Source organism: Semicossyphus pulcher, unplaced genomic scaffold (assembly GCF_022749685.1).
Source record: "Semicossyphus pulcher isolate SPU_LCO1_2020_fin unplaced genomic scaffold, fSemPul1.0.p SCAF_4, whole genome shotgun sequence".
NCBI lineage: Eukaryota > Metazoa > Chordata > Actinopteri > Labriformes > Labridae > Semicossyphus > Semicossyphus pulcher.
Window position 1 is genome coordinate 13,570,104 of NW_027211715.1, and position 20,672 is coordinate 13,590,775.

The window sequence follows — 20,672 nt, forward strand, 5'->3', positions numbered from 1 at the left end:
TTACAAATATGAGCTGAAATTGAATTAAGGGGACCTTGTTTAGTTTGGCATTCTCAGGCCACATATCAACCAAGCCTTTGTGGATGAGATACATAATCACTGTGGTTCAAAGTGCCTCTTTCTTTTCAGAATAACAAACAATTAGAGAAACAGAGAGAGACGTAGTTAAACTGTGCTTGGTGTGCGCATAAGTGCTGGTGTTCCCTGACATTTGTATTGTAAAATGAAAGGTAAGTTACCCAACCTTTTACACACACATAACACAGCACATGCACATTTGGATTCCTCTGTTTGCATCCACATTAGATTTAAAATGACAGCCTGTTGCAGTGATAGGCGCCCTACATTAACGTGGTGAAACTTGGGACACATTCAATGAAGCTGGAGGGCCAAACAGCTTTTACAAGAGGACGCTAATTTGAGGCGGAATAGGCTTCATGAATGAGAGGTTTTATTACAGCATTAGATTCTCCAAACAAACTGTGGGTGGCTCAGTTGCATATTTTGGGTAATATTGGGTGCCAGACTTTGAGAAAGGGTCTACATGACATAAATCTCTGCTTCTGCAGCTTCTACTTTTATCCCATATTTCTCACTGTCAGTCATGAGTCATGAGCGCATTGCTAAATCAGTCAAGTGCCCCTTTAAGCGATGTAACATTTCGTGTATCTCCAACATTGGCTTTTATTTCTATGCAGCACGGATGCACAGAGACACGTAGTACACAGGGATATATATAGTAACAAACAGCTTGCAGACAAGTCATGGTGATGTATGCTACAGTAAACTGACAAGAACAAAGGCAGAATATCTGCACTTTTTGGCGCCTTGTGTCCAGATATGCTGCTGTAAATTGGCTGCGTTGTCGCTCAGCAGGTAAAATCCCTGTTGTCTTTCCTCCTTCAGTGCAGTTAAAATAAAATGACGGTCTTTGCATGGCTCAGACAGATGGTTTATTCCTCTCCTGTTTATTATTTATCTACATAAATCGCTCTGTGAGCCTGGGATTTATTTCTGAGCATGGGCGTAAATATAGAGCCTAAAGACATCTTAATAATAAGTGTAAGTGTGTCTCCTCAGTAACACTCAGTCATTCATTTAACTGCTCTAATCTCCTCACACACATTTATTCCCTGTCTCTGTGTTATCGCCACGCCAACCTACATATTAAATCTTTTCCAGGAGGGTTTTTTTTATCCCTCTAACATATGTAATTAAGCTCTATCTGCATTTGCATTCTCCTCCGTGCGTCTATAGTGAGCAGCAGAGGCTGGCAGATTAAGCATCACCTGAGAGGATTCGCCCCAGTCCTCTGAACTCTCTCATCTCTGCAGCCTGATTGAGGCCTGCTGCCAGTCAATTAAGGCAGTCAATTAAAGCCCCCAGGCAGGGATAACTGATTATACATCATCCGGGCCCATGTGTGTGCATGTGTACATGTGTGCAGGCACGTAAACATAATGTGTGTGACCTTGTGTGTCATCAGTGATTTTTAATATATTCACTTTTCAAATTAACCTGTGCTTCGTAATTGAGTCTAATATGATACATAGATATTAGTGCTGTGTTTAAGAACATTAGGTTAACAGCTGAAGCAGCCGTTATACAAACCTGTTTAAAGAAGAAATTCCCCCCTGGAAAAATCCGCTGTCAGTCACAGCTGGTGTTCTCTGTAATCGATAGAAGCAATAATATTTGAAATTGGCGCCATAGCTGTGGAAAAAGTTGTACAAACAGCTCGTGGTTTCGCCCATTCTACATTCCTACAACACCCAGCGTGCATTGCACCCCTCCCACTGAAAGGAACGGCCAAGCAAGGGACGCTGGAGTGAAATACTACCGTTTATGCTGCACGCAATGGCTCAGAACGGTACAGAATCTGAAATATGACGAGAATATACCGGTGGATCGTCTAAAAAATCTTCAGGTCTGCAGTCTACATTTCAAACCTGACGATTTTGAACAAGACATGACATCGGAGGCGGGCGTCTTAGATTGAGGAAGTGTAGTTTACCAAGCTAGCTGGCCTCCGCCAGATGAAGCGTTTTACGTAGTCTGGCGGAGGTTTTCCAGGACCCATTGGAGAAGCGGATAGCGTCCTCCAAAGGAACAGAGCCAAATAGCATTTTATTTCTACCATAATGGCATTAGCTCCCCATAATAGCATGATAGGAGGTTGAAAATTGTCCATTTAAGCAAAAAACTGAAAAACGATTGGTGGATAAAAAGTGTCTAGAAGTGTAAAATGAATCTGTGCAAAAAAAGGATCCAAGGTAGATTACAAGCCCGGAGACACCCTTGTGATAAAGCTGTTCAATTATAGTGTTATTCATAAATTGTAAGTAATGGAAGTGCTAGAGGCAAACACAAACATATTACTGTGATGCATGCAGTTTGAAATCTGTGACAGTCCTGCTGTTGTAGTGCAATAATAGTTACTGCAGAAAGATCTAATTAATTCCTAGCATGACTCATCTGGTACGCTGCTGCAGATTAAACAAACTCATCAGGCACTATAGGATATAAATTATTAATTCTTACAATATTAAAACTTAACCCACAGCTGCAATAAAAACTAGAACCATACATGCAGCAAGTAGCCCTGCATTAAAGTGCAGATGCTCTCAGCAGATGAAATGGCTGCAGTCGGGGGGATAACCTGTCAATGTTGGAACTGGCTCTTAGCAAGGGAAGAGGGTAAACTTGCTTAAGACGCTTGTTCATATGATTTATTCAGGCAACTAAACTTATTCTGCCTGTTTTTCTAAAAGCTCAGAGCTCCTTCTTTTTCTGTATCGACTCTTTGTTTTCAAATATCAGCAAATCAAGTCGTCCAACCGGCAGGAGAGAACTGAAAATATCTTAAAAGCCTGATTCTTCTTCACAGCCGCTCTGAATTTAGAAAGTGCACTCAGTGGCACTTTATTTCAGGAGTGACTCAACAAATAGTGTAACACCTGCCAGCACAATATGTCACTTTGTAATTTAAGCTTGATTACTGGTTGGTTTTCAAGCACTGTCCTCCCTCTGGATCCTTCCCCTCTCTGCTCTGACAGTAATGAATGCGCTGACACCTTTCCCCTCTTGCCCCCACACACCTGAGACCTCAACCATCTGCACGCAGAAATCTTCAACTTCTCCGAGATATTTTCTCTCCACTCGCCGGTCAGCCTTACCTGTCTGTCTGAGCTACTGCCAGTGTGTCAAGCTGTCTGACTTCACCAGTTTCGCCTTCATGCGTCTCCAGTCTTGGCGGCGATGCATATTGGGCTTATTGTTATTCATTTGGCTCGCTTCCCTACTTTCACTTCCCCGCCACCGATTCCCAAGTTGGCAGCCCCATTTGCCTGTGTGACAGCTCAGGCATTTATTTATAGGCCGAATGTAATGATCGGGGCAGAGAGGTGGACACTCAGAGAAGCAGGATGGAGGGGAGAGATGATTTGCGACCAGCTCAATGTTTGGACATAATTTTCCTCCTCCATTAGAGTCAGATTAGCTGTGAGAGTTCTCTATTTGCTCGGTTTGAAAGGGGATCATGTGCGGGGGGGGAAGTAGGGTCGAGGGGAGCCAAAACAAATGAAGATTGATAGTTTGGTTTCAAGGGAATTATAGGAAGAAAACAAAGCAACGGAATACATAAGCTGTCCAAAATTTGAGCTTTGTTTTCCTCTGCCTCCACCTCAAAGCACGCTGCTGATTCAGGCTGGTATGAGTCTCCAGGCAGCAGCCTTTTGTTAATGAAGAACACAAGAGAGCCATCTGAGCACGGCCGAGCCAAATCTGTGCCCTCCTCATTATGTCCACACTGTGAATCATTTAAGGCTTTACAGCTGATATTAGGGGACACGAGAGAGAAAACGCTCCCTAAGGTGCCTTTTTTTCTGCAGGCTCAGACCAAAAAAACCCTGAAAAACTAATCTTGCTTTGGCCCAAGTTTTGGGAGAGTTGAGAGCAGGGTGAAAGGTCAAACACTTCCTGCAGATTGAAATGATGGAGGGAATTTGTCTCCGACAAGTCACGTACAATAACTCATCCTTCACACAGCAGCAGTACTGAGGATTCCTTCTCTGCAGATGGAACTCGTGCTTTTAAATGACAAGATAAAACAGGTTTAGAATGTGTCAATTATGTAGGTGTCACCAGTAATCGCCCTTCACACTGTGAGGTACCTGTGTGTGTGTGTTTAAGTGTGTGCTTGTGTGTGTTATTCAGAGGCACAGCAGGACGCTTTGATGTGCAGGATGGACTCTTATCAGTTTCTTACCTCCTTCACGGCTCCAACTCCAACTGTTAGCGTAACATTTACTGAGATAACACTGACAGTGAAGGAGACAGTGTGAGTGTACACACTGGTGAAAACCTTTAATGGTTAGATTCTATCTCTCACTCTCCTAAATAAGACGCAGCACGGTACGTCTTGTCCTTGAGAAATTACCTTCCAAAACCTTCTTCTTTACCCCTCACCTTCGAGTCCGCTCCCATCCCTCACCTCACAGTCTGTCACCATAGACTGTATAAAAAGATGGACGACATGACAGCTCCCTAAAAGTGAATCCAGAACATCTCCATCGCCCCCTGCTGACTGGCTGCAGTATAGGTCATAAAGCCCGCCTCCTCCATGTTATCAGATGAGACATGAGTCAAACTATAAAATCAAAATACACGACAAATACATTTTTCTCAAACATGGTTTCTGTCATTATAGCTAGTTCTTATGCTGATTTCCAGTTTTTTTAGAAGTTGATTAAGGATGATTGACAGCTCTGTTGACAACAAGGCTCCTGAGTAGCAGAGTAGAGGAGGAACGGCAAGAAGAGACGTAGCTAACACTAACACTACAGTAATAGAACTCTCCATAATGGTGAATATCTGCTTCAGACCAACACAAAAAGCTGCTCTGCTGCAGACTGTGCCGCAGTGAGGGAAATTGATTATTAGTTAAATTTATGTTTCGTATGTCTGCAGGGGCCGTTTGTGATGTCAGTGGCTTCACCAGCCAGTCTCTACTGCACCAATCTTGGATCCCATCGGCTATAGTCTGACTACGATATAGCCTCTGGGGACAACAGTGGACATGTCGGGCACGTTCGGTTTAGCGATAAACTTCCATTCAAGACTTCCTTTTCCGCGTGCTGCATTGTTTGCAGAAAAAGAAACCATTTTTCTTGTGATTTACTTTAATTAAGAGGTCTTACCTTTGCTGAAATTTCAACATAATGATGCAGATTTGTAAAAAGTAAAAATGAAGCTTTGTCAGGCCTGTCCTTAAGAGAAGAAGAAAACTACTTTTAAAATGCTCGTTTGTTGAACGGAGGTCGGATCGATCTGATGCATTCGAGGAATTCGGCTTTCGTGACACCGCTTCAAGGGAATTTATCTCAATTAAAATGTTTGATCTAAAACAGATCGTTAGCTGTTAGAATGCAGATGTCTGTTTATAGAGATTAAAAAGAAGCTAAATCATCGTCAGACAGCCGCTGAGGGGAGCTGTGATGTCATTATTGTGCATTATGTTTAGCCTGCTTTTGCTCTCCACAAGGCTGTTTTTCCTGCATACGCCGCAGCCTGCTGATACGTGATTGGTCAATATTACTCTGACTACAAGCGTTCTACTAACGGAAACCAGAAGAACATTTCTATGTAGAATCTGCAAATAGAGATTACGACTGCGCAGACTCCAAATGCACAACATGGCAGCGCCCGCCCCTGGGGGTATTTTGGCTTCACTTTTGTACAATGAGAGGAAACGGATACACATTGTCCATTTAGAGAAATTGACCTTCCAAATCAACTCCCAGTCCTGACCGCTCATCTATAAGTCCCCCTCAACCCCCTCACAACTCCTCTCTAACACTGCACTGTCTGTCATTGGATTACTACAGCAATTTTACACACACACACACACACACATAAATATGTAGGTGGCCCCGGAAACTGAGCTCTTGCATCTTTCTGTCATTCAAATATTACAAGAATTACAGACTTGAGTCACAGAAAAGCCACAATATTTAATATATACTGTAAGTGAAGGGCGCTTGTGAGAGTCTGTGAGTTTACACATGGTTTAAGATTGATTGTAGTCAGGGCTGGATGGAGCTGTGCTGTCTCTTTGGGAGCAGCTGAATGTACTCCAGAGTTTGATCTGTGGAGAAACTTTGATTGAAAAGCCAACAGGCCTTTTACGGCTTAATTCTCCCCAACGGTACCACTAGCAGATTTTAAAGTGAAACGTCCTGGCACTGCAGCACACTAAAGTGTCTTTGGCTCTCACATGTAGAATTGTGCCACAATGTGTAGCAGGCACATTTTGTGGAAGGTGATTTACTTTCTACTTTCAGAGCACATTGCTTTTCTCTCATGTATGAAAGTGCTCAAAAACTTGCAGTCATGGCCGAAGCTTTCATTTGACTCAGAGCAGCAGGCTATTATTAGAGACAGACCATTCAATCATTTGGCAGGTCCACAGTGACTCAATCACCTGCTGTTAATTAAACTATTGTGCTGCTTAAATGTGACCTTTTTATTTCATATTATAGTAACTTTCACATCACAGGTGGTTCATTTTATCGGCCCCCGCAGATTTTTCTACAAATTTTCTTTCACCTGACTTTTACTTGCTTCTGTGATTCATCATCAGCCTCCTTCAAACAGAAGAACAAGTGAAAGAAAAAAGGACACTGAGGCTTCATGCAAAGTGTCAGTGATAAACATGCATTTAAATTCTTCAGAACAACTTTGTGGTTCTGTTTTGACACTTTGCATTAACACATACTGTAGTTTTGCAGTACTGTGATGAACACTTTGGGTGCATTCTTCTGTTTCTGCCTCGGTTTTAATTCGTATAGCTGAACTAATTTTAACCTATCTGATCATAACTCAGTAGTAATTTTTTCAACCAATTCTCGCAAAAAAATTTTATTGTGATATATTTAGGGTTTAGCTTATGGTAAATGGTAAATGGATATAGCGCTTTTCTAGTCTTTGCGACCACTCAAAGCTGCTTTTACACTACATGTCATATTCACCCATTCACACAAACATTCATACACTGATGGCAGAGGCTGCTACGTAAAGTGCCCAACTTTCAACATTGGGCAACATTCATAGCAATTCAACAATTCAGAGCATTTTGGGGTTCAGTGTCTTGCCCAAGGACTTTGACATGTAGCCTGAGGGAGCTGGGGATCGAACCTCCCACCTTCCGATTGAAAGCCGACCGACTCGACCACTGAGCCACAGCCGCCCTTTCAAGATTTAGAGTACCAATATTTACATTTTTCATATTAATCAGACAGAACAACTTAGACTTAGACTTAGACTTAGACTTAGACTCAACTTTATTGATCCCTTTGGGATGACTCCCTCTGGGAAATTCAGTCTCCAGCAGCTTATACAGTACAATACAATAGGAAAGAATCAGCACACAGAGGGTAAAAAATAAAGATCAAAATATATATATCTATCGATATATATATATATATATAAAAAAAGTACAAAATTAGATAACAAAATATATAAAATATACACTCTTAGAAAATGTACAAGTAAACAGTGGGTAATAGTTCAATTAAACTAAATTAGGTTATTGCACTGTGGTATTAGGTTATTGCACTGTGGTGAGAGATTATTGCACATTGACAGATTTTTATTGCACATATGACCCTTTGAGAAATAAATAAATATTACTATTGAATAGAAGAAGTTAACTACTATTAACTTTGTGAGCTGAATTAGTGGCTACCGCTTGTGAGAGAGTCTGTCCCTGTTACCTCCTCCCCCTAAGTGAGGAGTTGTACAGCCTGATGGCATGAGGGACAAAGGAGTTCTTCAGTCGGTTAGTCCAACAAACACTGCAAAAGAAGTAAAAGTAAAAAAAAAACAACAGAAACAAAAAATATATAACACAACACAAAATACAACACAACATCCAAATAAACTCATCCCCTCTAAATCTGGAGAAATTCTATATTATAGCAATTTCACTGTTAAGTTACAGTGTCAATTGGACATACAAGGGAGACAGGAAAGCAGCTAGCTCAATAGAACTGACCATGTCTCAATCATGAGGTAATACAGACACACAAAAAAGGAAATGAATTCAACCAATTTCCAAATTTGACTAATCCTGATCTCTTGACTATTGACCAATCAGAGGCACTGTGTTGTGAATGTAATAAATAATGTGTAGATTCACTGTAATGCAGTGTGTGAACTATACCGCGGCTTTCGGGGGGGCTCACTTATATGGGGGGGGCGTTTGCACGTGCCTCAGAGCGAGGACTTGCTACTCAAAACTCATCCATTACTACAAGCCTGTACGCCTACTTGCGTTATGTCAGCACATATAAGCACAGATCACATCCAACCTCCACACACGCATCAAATCAGAATCAAATCAAAATCAAAATCAAAACATGCCAGTCTGGCTACAAGGAATCAAGTCCGCACTAACATGCGCAAAATAACCTCTGAAATACTATAACACGCATCAACAAACCAGTCAATGACACCACACACGCATGACCATCATAATTTAAAAAAATCGTCCAGGCTGCCTACAAGAGATCCAATCCTCAGCAACATCCTATACAACACAGTGCTAACAATTAATAATACAGTTTATACAGATTAGCCCTTATCTAAAACAGAAGCGACCACACAACCCCCTCTCACACTCTGATGAGGTGGGGAGATATGTCCTGCTTGCTGTACAAAGCTTTCCAATGTTTTGCCTGGTGCTTTATCTTGTAACTTCCAGTCGCGGAACTCATCAGCTGCCTCTCTAGCTGAGTCGCCAAGTTTTTTAGCTAGTGTCCGTACTTCATTTTCTCCAAACAGGATCAATGCGTTGCGGTCCTGTGGCCAGAAGTGCTTATCCAGGGGTTTAACATGTGGACAAGGTATGATTCCGGCATTCGCCTTTTAAGGCCGTCAATCACAGACTGATAAAACTGACGCCGGTTGATTTTCCCCCTGCCCTCAACAAGTTGAACATCTTTAAACAGGCCCAGGGATGTGCACTGTTCAGCCTTCAGTGTGGATTTACCGCCACTCTCTTTCATGGCTGTCAAGTGACGTTTAAGACATAGCGCCCCACGCTTCAATGGTGGGTTAAAGAATTGCATGCAGGCCGGTATCTTTATTAAAGTGAAATAGTGATGAATCACCCTCATGCGCAAATCATACATTAAAAATTGCCTAATTTTACACATGATCCATGATTATGAAAATTCAAAAAAACAAAACAAAAAGGAAATGCATGGGAAAAACAGCATTTTGCCAATATTTTAGAGACCCCCCCAAAATTTCACAAATCATGTTTTCAGGGGAGCTCATGTCTCATTAAGGGGGGCTGAGACCCCCCTGGCTCCCCCGTAGTTCACACTCTGCTGTAATGTGCACTTGGAGTGCAAAATGAGCATTTCGTGGCTATTGACTTTAGTGTCATTCAGTTTTACACATTTTATTTGACATCTTGACACGGAAATTGACCGGAACTGATGTGAGAAGATGAACAACTTGCTTTATTGGAGCATCTTTCCCAGTCGCACACGCCGCAACTTGCATTGTAACATTTAAAAAAGCTACTGCAAATTCAGGCATTTTTGGTTGCAACAATCACTAGAGGGGCTGATAATTCTCTGCCTGTGTTTCCTGCAATTGATGTTGTTTATTCCCAAGATGTCAGAAATGAAATTAGTGAAGGAAATGAACGATGATAAATGACAGTGGTGATAACTTAATAAGAGGCGGTGTAAAAACTATTTTTAATCAATCCCCTGCTTCTTAGAGCAGGTCTGACATTCATTTTTAATTATTAAAGAGCAGCTCCAGTCATGTTTAAAGACATATAAAATGCTCTGCTTGAAATAATAAATTGCCAAAATATGTTTAATTACCTTGTAAAAATCCTCCCAAGGCATCTCCTCCTTCTCCATCATTAAAAGTTCCCAGATCTCCATAGTCCCCGCCCACTAAGCACATTTCCAACCGTCCGCTCCATCACGAAAACAAAACACGTCTCTGCCATCGTTTAGTGGCAACTTGTTGAAACTTAGTTTGCTTGAAATTTAGTAATAAGTAACATTAACGTTAGTAGTCAGCTGGCTCGCGCATTGCCGAAGTGGTTGCCATAGGTTGCACGTAATGATATGCATGCCATCACCCTGTCCATTAACGGGATTGGCTCCTTTACGTTAGTGACGTCTCAAATCCGCCAATCTGTCCTTGGTACACTGCAGTTTAAAAGCAGACAGGCCCAGCCATGGAGATGACTGCTTATGCTGTCCCTGATGTGTCTTGTAGCACATGAAAAACACCACATGGAGATGTTTACAAGGTTAAAAGCTTGATTTTCACTGGTCTTTAATAGAAGTAAAATACACGGAAGTCCAGAGGAATCCATCATTAATTTAAACTGTTGCTTACAGTCAGTCTACATTACATTACATATATTTTGACAGCATCGGACTGCACAGAAAGAGCAGAGTCACAGGATGTGTTTACTTCTGTGCATGTGTGGGATAAAGGTGTGTGTGTGTATGTTTATATGCCTGGATCATTTCTACACACACTCTAACGCTTGCAGACAGGATGCATTGTCATGGTGTGTGTGCGCATCTGTCGGATACTTTGTCTACCGAGCTGCATTTAGAAAGCTGACAGGCATGAACAGGCAGAGAAAAAGAGAGGGATTATGGCAGTGTGTATTTTTGTGTGTAGGTGTGAAGGCTTGCATAGTGGAGGTTTTTACAAAACAGGTATTGTGAACGCTTACCTGGTCGTCCTTGCTCTTCTGTGTCCATTGTCATTCCTCCAAACTCTCCGAATATTCAAGCCCGTTCACAGCCTTGAATTCAGGCTCATATCCAAGCTGAGTGAGAAGCTTCTTGTGTGAAGGATTATTAGACTATTGTTGTTCTGTTTCTGTATGTGCTTGTGTGTCCCGCTGTAATCATACGAAAACAAGACAAAGATCTGGAACCACTGGCTGATTTATTGAGTAGCTCCAGCAATAATAAAATCTTTATTGTGATGCTTCTGAAAATGTCATTAGTGCTTCAACATCCAGCGCGAGCTCCAGTCTTTATTTTGCATTATTGATTTCAAGAGTGGGATGATGTGAGGAATTGATTATTATAATTAGACATTCATTGGAGTGGCTTTAGCACACAGGAGTAATCCATTAAATCAGAGTAACTGGACTGGTGCACGCACAGATTCTTACTGAAGCTGCTCACTACCATGTTCCATGCTTAAGATGTTGGTCAAATTGATTAATTTAAGACCAACAATCAAGTATTAAGTAATAAGTTAAATAAAAAACACCCTTTTCCAAGACAATGCAGCAAATGTAAAGATGTCACAATAAAATATTCTAAACACTACAACAGAGTAAAGAGTTAATGTTAATAATAGTTTCAAACACAAACAGAAATATGGTCCGAATTTTATTTGATGGGTTGTTAATAACAATCAATCACAGGCCTGACACATTTTTGGACTGTGGGATCAAATTGACCACCAGGAGCGTTGGCAACATTAGTGAGCAACAACGGCGAGGAAAAACTTCCCTTTAACAGGCAGAAACCTCGGACAGAACCGGGCTCCTGGTGGACGGCCGTATGCCACGACTCGTTTTGTTTGGGGGTTATTTTCTGTATGTATTTGGGGGGTGAGGGGGAGAGAAGGGGTAAGGTAGATGGGGGGGGGGGTTAAAGAGGTAGAAAGAATCAGTGATGTGGTGTCTGACAGGCGGCTTAAATCAGCTGATATTTTCCCAGCGACAATTTGTTTCCATGAGTCCTTGAGAAAGGTCAAGACTTGACTTGATATTAAAGGTCCCCTATTGTTAAAAACACGTTTTTCCTTGTTTATACATACGTACTCCAGTCATCCTTCAGCCTAACAATACATAGAATTGTCAGACCTGTCAAGTTAATTTATTATTTCGGCATTTCCTGTTTTATTTGGTTAACCCTTGTCTCTGCTGTTTCAGTTCCTGTCAAGCTGTCTCCTTCACCGTTGCCCCCTCCCTAATGTGTTGCACCTGTGTCTTGTTACGTTCACTCCCTTTTCCCCGCTGGTGTTCCCTCACTTCCCTGCCAGATTATCACTAGCCTTTGCAGTAGATACATCCAGCCCTCTTTATTAGTTTATCCTAGACCCTCGTGTTTTGTCCAGCTTCTCCTGACCTCATACCTGTTTTTGCCTGTCGGATCTCTGTTATCTTTGCCTTCGCTTTTTGACTTCTGTGTACTGGACCTTGCCTGAATAAAGACCACGTTTTTTGGAACAATCATCTGTCTCCGCAGTTGAATCCTTACTCTGTGCCTGACAAGAATGTGGAAAGTGAAAGCCTCTGCGTTGTTTCTCTGGCCCGCCTTCAGGGGAAATATACCTTTAGACAAGCCATTTTGATTTGGCTCCTGTTGTGTTACGTCACAACAGGATAACTCCAACCTCCAAGGTAGAAACCACTCCCAGAGCGCCCCTTAACCACTCCCAGCCCCTCTGTTGTTTCTGAGCTGCACTTCTGCACTTCAACTATTCACTGCAAACTGGAAGATGTCGAAGGTTAGAGCCAGCTGTTCCGTTTTTGGATGCCAAAGCAAACACAAATGTTTATTTTCACCTCCAGAGCCGGAGGATAAGAAGAAACGGTGGATTAATTTTATTTACAATAACAACGTTCTGGCCGCACTTCCTGCAAGACAGTTTGTTTGTGCCAACCACTTTACCTCCGACAGCTTCTGCAACGTGGGTCAGTACGGCGCTGGCTTTGCATCGAAAATGACCCTTAAAGAAGGAGCTGTACCAACTACCCCTCACCCAGCAAACGTGGAATAAGTGTCGCCGATTTGTGATAATATTTACAGTTTATTAGAAGTTAGGTGCAGTTAGCTTGGTTTTATAACATGTCGTGCTATGCTAACGTGTGTGGTGTTTGGTTTGATTATAACCTTAGTAGTGTTACTTCTGGTAGCAAGTTATGCACGACATAAAATGTTATTTCCATTTAGTCCCTATGTCATTTCTAATTTCGTTCAGAGAGAGCTGCGCGGCTCGCTGTTCACTCGTTTAACAATATTCAACGTTTATTAATGTTAAACGCGCTGACACGTGTGTCTAAAGTTTCTGACTAACGTTAGCTGCAAAGTTAGCCTATAGCATTGGCTCTGATCAGGCCTGAAACAGTCATGTCATGCAGCTCAGCCTGGCTGCTACCTATTTTTCACTCGAACGATAGACAGACAGTCAAACAGACACACAATTGTGGGGAAATATCATAATTATCAATGACATAGGGTTTCCCTGGCTAGGGAAAAGTATTCATTGCAGCTCATCTTATGTTTTATGGTGACTAACCTGTTAGTAGACATACAGTGATGTCTATGTGTTTTGTTCAGACGCCCGCCTGCCCACCCGCACTTTACACCGGCTCTGAAGCTGTGTGAGGACCTTATATTTAATTGTATTTAAGGCTCATGTAATGTACACATATTCACCAATATGTAGTATATTACTACAGACATTCCTGTAATCTTATGTTGCGACGTCTGCTGTATTAACCATCTGCTTACCACGTTTGTGTGCATTGTCCCGGGCTTGTTTCTGGCTCTGCTTTGCGACACAGCTGCTGTTGTACGGGGAAACACTTTCTGTTTTGTAGGGTCCATCATCCAAAGTATTGATAACACAGTAGTTTTTTAGTAGCCACCATGTTTGTTGTGTTTTCTGCGTCTGTGACCTCCCCAGGAACGATCAGGCAGCCAATCAGAGCAGCGCCTCATTAACATATCATCCCTGCCCACTCAAAACAGCACAGAGTGAATGCAGGCAGAAACTGGGAAGACGGAGAACTCTCTCAGAGCCTGGATGTGTGTGTGTTTTTTTATCAGAATTCATAACTGTGTTTTAAAGTCCCATTGGACGTGTTTTGAAACAGCTGAAAGTAGCATAATATGGGACCTTTAAGAGTTATAGAACATCTAGGTCCCCATTTATCTTGAGATAATATTTTCCACCAATCCATCACCCAACAGTCTCCTGGCATCAGCTCTTACTTTTAGACTTCAGTTTATTCTGCCTGCCAGTCAATAACTCACCTGTCACTGCAGATTCTGTCAATCTCAGCCACGCTCACAGTTCCAACAGAGTGCACTAATCAATGTTGTCAGACTGAAAATACAGCAATATCGTACTGCAGCTTTAAAATGATCATGTTTTTCCAAAAACTATCATACATATGAAAAAAAAAAAAAAGAGAAATGTTGGAATGGAAATCTATGCTCTGTGCACCATATTAATAGCACAACACGGAGGTCCTGTCCTTTGAACAAGACGACACAACCAGTGGCGTGGCTTGGGGAAAATTTCCAAGGAAGCCAATTGGAGACACAACCTCTAAGCTGTGTATGTTCTACGGGGGTGGGGGCAGAAAATCGTATGTTGCAATATATATGTTGCTATTTCATTTAGTCAGATGAACTATTACAGCGCCCAGCATCATTTTACCAGGACTTACACACACTTGTTATCTAACGGACACTTTGAGCACCGACACGCTCTCTCTCTCTCTCTCTCTCAGTCACTCACTCACACACACAAACACGCACTCTCACACACACATTAAGCAACCACCCTCCCAAAAGCACAACCAGCTACTTAAAGCACAGCACACATGATATTGGAAATGTGCAAATTAATTCACACACTCAATCAGAAGCCGTTAAGTTTTACGTCCACGTCAAACACGACTTGTACGCTCTATGTGAGATACACCAATGCTTTTCACTTTTCCTTATCGTTTATATATATAATAATAAATGTTCATTATACAGCAACACAACAACCCAATACCAGTGGCTATAACCAGCACTCCTGATATGTGCATGTATTCAGACCGCCCGGCCCGTCACGGCTGCTGTCCATGGTGCTCATTTTCTCCACATAAACACAACAATAAACAACAACTTCAGCGGACTAACATGCTGCTTAATCAAAGCAAGCAAGACACAATAAGGACTATAATCACATCAAAAATAACACACATGCTAATTGGGCAGTTCAGTAACTACTAAGCTGCACACAGGGAAAATAATGCGTTTTGCTCACCCTATTTGTGCTCAGACTTTTTGCCAAATCCAGAGCCTCATTAATCCTGACGCATCCAAACAGCTTCAGTTTCACAGCACAGTCGATGTGATTTTTTTATTTGCCGTGCCTTCAATTGACCGAGACAGGTTGACAAGGTCGGTGAATCCTTTGGTAACCCAGGGATTGTTCAGAGAGCAGGAATCCTTGTCAAAAAGGAGACAGGGCCAGCAAAATAGCCGCTGAAGATTGGCGCTACCAGCTAGCCACTCAGTGCGGACGTAATTCTCCTTTCTTACCTTTTTTACTCTCAGTACGGAGCTCTAGTTTTGGTGTTGGCCTGCCATCTGATTTAATTCGGAGTTGCTGCTGTAGAGGCAGTTTAGTAAAATTATTTTTTACTAAATACTCCAAATCTCCACCCTCCATCATTGCGCTTAATAATTTTGCTAGCCTACCAAGCTATCAACACAAATCAACAAATCTTCCGTTATTTCATTCAATGATGTTGATGATGACATACTGTGATTTGATTGGCGGATGCCAACGACTTCCCGGCTTCCCTTGACACTGTCCTGACCAATCACAGGGGAGCAGTGTCGTGACAATGGCCTCACCTGATTGGTTAATCATTATTTTTTTTTCTCTCCAAGGGAGGCCAACTCAGCTTGGCCTCCTCACAGACAACAGAGTGCAGTACCATGTTTTCAACGCTCATTCACCACGTTACATTTAGAGGGGCGCTGTTTTTTCACATCATAAAGCGCTCAATAATTAATGAAGAGAGACGAGGAGGAGACGACAGAGACACAACACAGAAGGGTTACGTAAACTGTTAAAAAAGTGTTTTTAAAAAGTGAGGAAGCCTGGCTTCCCTTGGCCTCTGCAAGAAAACGCCACCGGACACAACAGAGTCAATTGCAGCCCATTACACAAGCATACCTTCCGTTATTACCCTTCAAAACAAAAGCACCATATCGACTAAATCCTCGCACCTTCAGGGAAGCTGCTTGCAAGCCACACTCGCGCAGAGATGCAATAGGTGACAGATGCATTGCTGAACTGTTATTGCGGGTTTCTTTGAAGGGGCAAAGTTATTCGTACATTCAGCCTTTTTTGGCGTTATTGATCTAATTTATCTAAAATATCGTACAGAGACCATAGTGATCGTACATCTGGCAACACTGGCACTAACGGTTGCAGTCACTTAATCCCCACATCCATCTCCTCATTCCACAATTATGATGATAGCTAGTGGCAAGTGTCAGCCTCAAGGTCATAACTGGTGGTGCGGCTGTACTGAGCTGCATTATATTCAGAGGTGTTTCTAACACTCCCCCTCATGTATGTAAATAGGGAGGACAAAAAATTAGAGACACATCTAAATATGATTTAATTCAGTACAACACCACCTTTAACTATGGCCTCAGTAATAAACATAATTGAATTTACACACTTCCAACTCTCAACAAAACAAAAGTCAACACAAACTGAACTTCATAAAAGCAGCTGTTGAACTGAATTGCATTAGATTGTACAGGTGGACCTAATGAAGTGGCCGGTGAGTGTATGTTTGACAGGGGTAGTAAGAAACATGTAACATGTTTTATTGCAAGGATCAAAACTAAATCAGGATAATTGCATGAAGACCCTGACTAAATCCTCCCATTACAATATTGGCACAAGTATAGTGTGGTCAAAACAAACATCAGTCTTGGTGGGATCTCCTCGTTGTTATCACAGAGCCTGCTAATAACTGTTCTTAAGTGGGCGGGGGGGCGTTTACCTGGTCCAGCACAAAAGAGCTCAGGTGGATTCTCAGGCTCAGAACCAGGGCTGCAACTAACAACTGTTTTGATAATCGATTATTAATCGGATAAAAAGAAAAAAGCTCAATATTAATATTAACATTATAATAATATATCAATTATGTAACTCAATTAGTATCTTGTTGATTTACTTAATATGTTCACAAGAAAAAGAAAGTACAGACAAGGCCACTACAATAAAAAAAGGACATTGAATTGAGTATAACAGGGAAATGTAACTAATCAATATATATTTAATGAGATATTGCTTAAGTTTCTGTTGTGAATTAATAAAAGATTAACATAACGTTATGGAGTTTTTGAATATTTAAGGCCATTAGTCAGAGACGGATAAAAGTTTAAGTTCAGTGTCTGTCCGACCGAATTTCAGCTAATTAGCAAGAGATTAGTGTCCGTTCTGACGGACAAACACAGGATTACAAGTTAATTTGAACACAATTTGACAGACAGAAATACGTTCCGTCAGTTTTTTCTCTATTTTGTGATGGTTTTGATGAAGCCGGGCATTAGCTTTATCAAGAACTAGCGTTAAATTAGCTTCGCCAGTGGTGTTAGCTCATCAATAGCTATACTGCTAAGGCATACTGTCCTCCGCTGCTTTATCAGCGGCTCGGCTATGGGCCCATCACAAAATGGAGAGGAGAGAAAATAGACGGAGTTTCAGTCCATGACATTTGTTTTTAAATGAGCGTTAGAAATGGTAATCATGCAACAAAAGGATACTCCTCATTGAAAAATAATCACCCAAAGGAGACCGGAGACAGCGTAACTTCCAGTAATTCACCACGCAAACTACACAAGCCGCGGCATTGGCTGGCTGCCAGGGATATATAAAGAGATCATAGCCCCCCAAGTCAGGAAATCCTAAATCTGGGACATTGGAGTAGTTTAGCTGGCCATGGTTGGCCATTCACTGATCACATGACTGTTGCCTCCAGATTGTCTGTCCCATAGATATAAATACGTAGATGCCGCCTTGGCCGCTGCTGGCCACATGGGCAGGAGAGGGGTAGCGGCGCCTCCGAATGTACAAAAGTCTTAGCTTATTTTAGTGTTAATTTTAGAGTTGTGAGTTTATAGTATTAAGTAAGTTAGTTAGCATTTAAGGTAGTAGTTACTTAGGTTGTTAGATTTTTCCGAATTTTAGCTAGCTCGTAACTTTAGTTGTAGGTTAGCTCGTAGTATTTTTTTTGTTTTAGGAAACTTAGCTAGTTAGCTTTAGTTAGTGTTAGTATTTGTATTAGTGTTAGTATTTGTTAGCTAGTGTCCAGAATGAACAAATTATGTACAAAATACCCTTTATACAATTTAGTATCGCAGGGTTGTATACACACACACACACACACACACACACACACACACTGACCTTTGTCTGCATTATTGCTTTTCTTTTTTTCAGCATATAAGAAGTCTGTGGGATCCTGCTTTACAGTGAGCATCTGACTTGCAAACATTGCAGAATTCACTTTGAAAGTTCAGAGTTTCTTGTAGCTTCAGTGTGTCTGCAGTGATATAAAACATTGAGTAGTGATGGTGACACACTGCTCTAGTCAAAATATCCTTGAACACAAAAGCGTACAGGGAGATCCTTGGGCTCCCTTTCCGTGCGTCATGCCTGGAACATCTCCAAAGGAAGCTAATGAGGGGAGATTCTTTTATCACTCCTCTTTATGAAACTGCAGCAGCACCTTGAGCTGATCACCTTTTTCATCGGAGTATCTCCTTGGACTCTGAGTATCTTTTCTTCAACAAGGTTCTTACTTGAAATTTCATAATCATTTTAATGCAAAGTGCTCTTTTTACAACAGACATCATTTCCCTAATATTGCAGATACCGTATCTCCTTACACAGCGTACTCTTCAGTTTAATTTCTCCTCCTCTGGGGGCCGTTCTCCTGAACCCGGTGGGCGTCTCGCAGACAGGGGTCACAGCTATTCTGAGGATTGTGAGTAGAGCCAGAAGTGTTCTCATGGTGACAGAATGGGAGCGGTGCCCACAAGCAGCTCGCCTTATGTCGTCTCTCAACTGGAAAAATCAATGTGGGGAGACGGAGGATCGGATCGCCAAAATAAAAGACGAGGAGGAGGAGACGAGAGAGAATAGGCTGATAATAAGATCCAGAGGGGGATGATGTGCGAGCCTTCACTTTCCTTTCAGCTATTACCACTTGTCACTCACATCTGTTTCGCGCCAGTTTCCTAAGAAACCAACACCAGCGACACCCGGGCGAGACATGCTGCCTGTCTGTCTGACTGACTGAGACGGAGACAGGTGATCTGTTTGTTAAAGAACTGTGCCGGAGGGAAGCTGTCGAGTGAAATCGTAGTTCAATATTCAGCCCAAGATGCTTTTTTTGTGATAAAAATCCGCTCTCAAAACTTTGTCTGTTCCAACGCCAGTTGTGCATGACTGAAAAGGAATCCAATTGGCAGTAAGCGCGAGACAGAAAAGAGTAAACAGGCACTAAAAAGAATGAACTCCACTTGTTAAGTATGTAAATTCTCATTTGCTGACACTTTTTTCTCCTTGTTAATGCACTTGTCTCCTCTGAGGAACATTCAGTGTTTTCCTGTCTTGTGTGTTTTGTGTGTTTGCGAGTGTGCGCCACCGCCTGCAGCCAGGAAGGCTTTCCCAACTCTCAGTAATTGGGTTCAGTGTCTCGCTCTGCAGAGTCCTGATTGTGGTTTTGTTTTGTTTCCCATCGGAGGAACACTGTTGCTAAATTCTGATTATGTAAATGACTTAGCTTGTCTGTTATAGCTCTGTGCTGTTGTTTACCGTGTCCCTCCATTCACTGATGGATAACATGACTCCAAATTGGCTTTAGAGAGATAAGCCTGAGGATAATAATGTACAAATTTAATTAGCTTCATGCTAGTTTTGCTTTGTGCATTGATTATATAAGGCGCATGAAAACATTACATCATCAAAAAACCGACACTTTTGGTTGTTAATCAGCCTAAAAAGCCCCCAAAACATCCCTTTAAAGCCTAGGCAGTAGAATTTTGAATTATACAATCTTTAATCAACCTGAAAACAATGAAACGCTGAGCATTTGTGTCGCTTTTTGTCAAAGAATTCCTCTCAGCGCAGGCCTCCTGTTTCAAGATCTATTTTTCTTCCTCTCGGCCCTCAAAATGAGCCCATCAGTGGAGGTGCGGTGGAATTCTTGCCTCCTGGATCCTTTGATAGACAGACTCCCCAGTGGCCTGCGAGCCAGCAGGTTAATGATGATGCCGAGAGCGGTATGCTGTGAAAAAGACAGCTACCTGGAGAGCCAAAGGAATCACCAGACAATCAATGAAATTTTTGCACACAGAGAGAAAAACGGAGAGAAGAGGAGTGGAGGGGAAATGAGAGCAGCGCAGGTACTAAAAGATGGACAGCTGTGTGTTTTAGCTTTTATTCTTTAATGTGTTTGTGCTCAAATCTTCCACTATTTTCTTGCACTCACAGCCAAATTTCTATTTTCATTATCTGATAAATTCTATCATACTAAGCAGGCAGACTGAGGGGGAGGCTCACGAGTTCCTTCAGTTTTTTGGATCCCTGTCAGCTCACTGTAATTACTAAATATAAAGCCCAAAGGTCTGCCATTGTTGTCTGAGATAAACAGAGTGAGTGGCACTAAAATTGTCAACACAAGAGATAATTTCTCTAGAGGCTTTACACAGAGATGCCATTGTTGTTGGACTGTACCAAAAACATACAAGGAGGGGGGGAGTAAGAGGGGGAGGAATGTG

At 41.8% G+C, this 20,672-nt stretch overlaps 1 protein-coding gene across 1 annotated transcript in view; it reads left to right on the forward strand.

Annotated features, from left to right (window-relative positions):
• The window catches only part of yjefn3 (YjeF N-terminal domain containing 3), a 61,280-nt gene that overhangs the window by 877 nt on the left and 39,731 nt on the right, over positions 1 to 20,672 (forward strand). The window lies entirely within an intron of this gene.